This window comes from Pristis pectinata, chromosome 14 (assembly GCF_009764475.1).
Source record: "Pristis pectinata isolate sPriPec2 chromosome 14, sPriPec2.1.pri, whole genome shotgun sequence".
Classification (NCBI taxonomy): Eukaryota; Metazoa; Chordata; class Chondrichthyes; order Rhinopristiformes; family Pristidae; genus Pristis; species Pristis pectinata.
Genome location: NC_067418.1, coordinates 53099816 through 53104045, shown reverse-complemented (window position 1 = coordinate 53104045; position 4230 = coordinate 53099816).

Sequence of the window (4230 nt, the reverse complement as noted above, 5' to 3'; positions counted from 1 at the left end):
AAATTAAAGTTTCAGAACTATCAGTGGTCATCGACACTTGGAAAGCCGCTGTTTTTGACCAACAGAGAAATTCCACATTCCCTGGTTTCCTTTAGGCGTCAGGAAACAGCAATGTATCTTCGTTCTGTTTCATTTCAATATTTTGTTTGCATGAAACCATGAAACTTGCGTTTCAAAATTCGTGCAAAGTCACCACGGTCGACACTATTTAAAGTTCTCACCTCCGACGAAATGGTGATTTGCTGTTGCAGCGCACAGAGAAGTGTTGAATATCCGGAAGAAAACCTGAGCTCACTTCCCCTGCGTGGGCTCGAACCACCAACCTTTCCGTTAACAGCCGAACGTGCTGGCCGATTGCGCCACAGAGACAGCTAATGCCAAAACCCATTGACAGACAATGTAACGGTGCAGGGACAGAAATCAAGACACATAATTCCGTTCCCCATTCTACGCTCTCCCTGCCAATTACCAGCGCATGGTTTCGAGGATTTTAACCGCTTTCTAACTGATGGATTAAAATTAATTAGAATTAATTAATTAATTTCTAATTGAGGTTGAGTCTGAAGCAATAGGAGATTTTACAAGGCAACACCTTCGTGGGATATCTGCAGTTTCCTTAAAGTTATAACCTGGTAATATTTCATTTCAGAGAATAATTTTCTCATATTCCTAACACAACTGTAAAGCCCCTTCTTTAACGTGTGCCCTCCGTTTTCAAACGATTCCATCCAAAAAAAGCCATTAGAATCCAGCTGATTAATTCCTCTCATGATTTTATAAACCCCTATAAGGTCGGCATTCGGCCTCCATTGCTCCAGCGGGAAAAGCTCCAGCCAATCCAGTCTCTCCTTATTTGTGAAGCTGTCCAGTCATTGCAGTACCCTCGTGAATATTTTCTGCACACTTTCCATGTTAACGACATCTTCTCTGTAGCGAGGCCACCAGTTATGCACAAAATTCTCCACGTGCGGTCTCACGAACGTCTTGTTCATCTCTTAGACGACGTCCCACCTCTTGAACTCCGCGCCCTGACTGATGAAAACAAGCTTGCCAAACATCATTAACGCCAGCATGTCCATCTGTGTCGCCAAATTCCGGGATCTATGTACACATTAAATAATACCCGGAGGTCTCTCTGCTCTACAACACTGCACAGGGCCCTCCCATTTACTGTGCAGTTCCTACCCTGGTTTAACGTCTGAAAATGCGACACTCCGCACTTGTCTGAGTCAAATTCTTCATTATGCCACAAATATTGATGTCACCCGTAAATGTAATAACTATGCCACGGACATTTTCAGCCCATGTGTATATATAAGGGACAGCGCACAGGTCCATGCAGAACTCCAATGGTCAAAGGCCTCCATGAAAAAAAGCGCTGCACTGCCACAAACTGTCTCCCGCCAGCAATCCAAATGACCATCCAATAGGCTATCTCACCCTGGGTCCCATGTAACCCAAACTTCCTGACCAGCCTACCACGAGCTCCTTTTTCCAAGGCCTTGCTAAAGAAAAAGAAGACAACGTCTGCCGTCCTGCTTCAAATACGGAATCAAATCCCTGAATCCCTGCGCAGAAAGCAGTGCTGACAAGCGTTATTGAGTCCTTCCCTTTCTAATTGCAGGTGGATCCTGTCACTCTGAATGCCTTCAAGTAACCTGCCCATCGTCACCGGCCTACAGTCCATGGCTTGTCTTTGCAGCCCTTATTCTGTAAAAATACATCAGCCACCCTCCCGTCTTTCGGCAGCTTACACAGTTCCAACAATGATACAAAACTCTCTGCCAGCGCCCCAACAATTTATTTTCTGCCTTTCCACAATATCCTAGATTACACCTGGTCGGGCCTCGGGGCTTACACTTCATTATCCACTTTAAGACACTCAGTACCTCCTCTGTGATCATGTGTATGTGATTGCAGGCATCAGTATTCTCTTCCCTGAATTATCGAGCTTCCGTGATCTTCTCCACGATAAATACAAACGAAGGATATTCATTTAAGACCTCGCCCATCTCCTTTGTGTCTCCACATGCAGATGACATCAATGATCATTAAATGGACTTCGTCTCTCCCTTGTTACCCTTTGCTTTTAATATTCATGTAATATCTTAGGTTTCGTCTTGACCTTATCCACCAAAGCTATGGCATGTCCCCTCTTTGCCCTCCTGACTTCTCTCTCAAGTGTACTCCTACATTTTTATACCCTGCAAGGGATTCGCCTAATCGCAGCTGCGTACAGCTGAGAAAAACCTCATTGATTTTTACTGAGCATTCGAAATACGCCTCATCAACTGATGGTCCCTAATTCTGCCAGCCTCACAATTCGCTCGAACAGGAATTGTTAGTTTGATTTGTTCGTCTATATCGGTCATCCATCTGTGACATTACCTTGTTTATTTTCCCTCTGGGGCTGAAGCACATGCCCAGCCTCACCTCTTGTACTTGCCTTGCTGCTCTGCATTTCATACTCTACTTTCTTTTATCTCGGGTCTTCTGTCAATGATCTCACCCTCTAACTGCTCACAGCCACTCATTGACGACATCTTGATTACAACCGATCCCTGATGTCAAATTTCATATGTAGTGTCTCGACCCGAAACGTCATCTATCCTTTGACATCCACAGATGCTGCTCGACCCGCTGAGTTCCACCAGCAGTTTGTTTCTTTTTTCCGCAGGGTCACCCCGGTTTTACCCTGTCAGAGACACCCCACTCCCACACACTCGTTGCACAAACTTCCTTGCCCGCATTTTCTGTTCTGTCGACGGATCTCGGGTCCGTAACACAGACTACGTTTCTCTGGCCAGAGATCCGGCTGATCAGCCGAGAATTTCCAATATTTTCTGTGTTTATCACTGAGGAAGCGCCGACGGGCAGCGCGATGTTGGTCCGGGCAGCGTCAGTGGGTGAGTCACACCGGTATCAGAGAGTTTGACAGTGCAGGAAGCGCACAGATCAAGTGTGAGGCCGTGATCCTGTCACTCTGAATGCCTTCAAGTAACCTGCCCATCGTCACCGGCCTACAGTCCATGACTTGTGGTCAGTATTCTGCGATGTGACCGCAGCAACCTCGCCTGGAATCCGAGTCACGGCAGATCGTCGTTTATACGTTTTGCATTCAACGCTCTTCTTTTTATGAATTTCCGGCCGCCGCTTCTCCGAAGATGTTGATTTTTGTTCGGTCACCGCCAGCTTTCTCCTCGACACATGAAATCAGTCGCTGCACTTCAAGCTGAATCTTCCTGACAGATCAACAGAGACGAGAATGTAAACGGGCTCTCTGGGTATTTATAATCGATAAAACAACACGGATAGCCGCCCGGGCCCGTGAGTGCACAAGGAATAACCAGCCGTACTGCCTCAGCAACAGCGCAGGGTGTCCGCTCTCTGATCCAGCCCCTGTAGCCGGAGAGCTGTCCTTCCCCGCAGCAGCCGCGTCTGGGAGCCGCCTGCCTCTGGCTCTCTTTGTTGAACGGGGCAATGTCGGTGCCGCTCGCACACTGATTCGGGACCCTATCTTCACAGACTTTCTTCGTTAAAAGTTTTGGTTGGTGAGTTAGTGCCGACTGGTGATTCATTTCTCATTCTATTCCCATGTATAACACAATCAGTTACTCACCATTGCAGATGTAAAGGGCTCAGCCCTGCGGACTGTGAACCCACTCGGAATGTACTGGGCCGAATTATCCCAAAGTGGACGTTAATGAGGATCTGTAAGATCAAAGAGCGTGGCCGAAACAGAAGACGAATTGCATTATCAGTCGCATTTCGGGGTAAAGGACAAAACCTAATATTTATTTATCCGTCTGTCTCATTCTTTCTCTCTCTGTTCCTAAGCAGGTATCCATACCCAGCAAACTACTTCGGGTAACCAGTGAACGTCCAGTTATTATCCTGAATCGCCGAGTTTCTGAGGTTTCGGCATGTCTTTGAGTCCTGGTCTGTCGCTGGGTCCCTGTTGTTTGCACACCCTCAAACTCCACACATCTCCTGACAGCGCTGGACCCAGTGCTTGTCAGTCAGCCCTCAGAACTGCCTGTGTTGTTCACTGGCCAGGAACTAGGTAATCCCCCATCCACCCCCCCCCAGTTCACACGGCATCAGCTGCCACACCCACCCCACGCCCTCCCACCGCCACTTCATAAGGAAACGCAGATATAATCATTGCCTCGGTTTTGAATGTTACCGGATATTTTGTGGGACAATATTGATGATTAATCTGAACAAGAG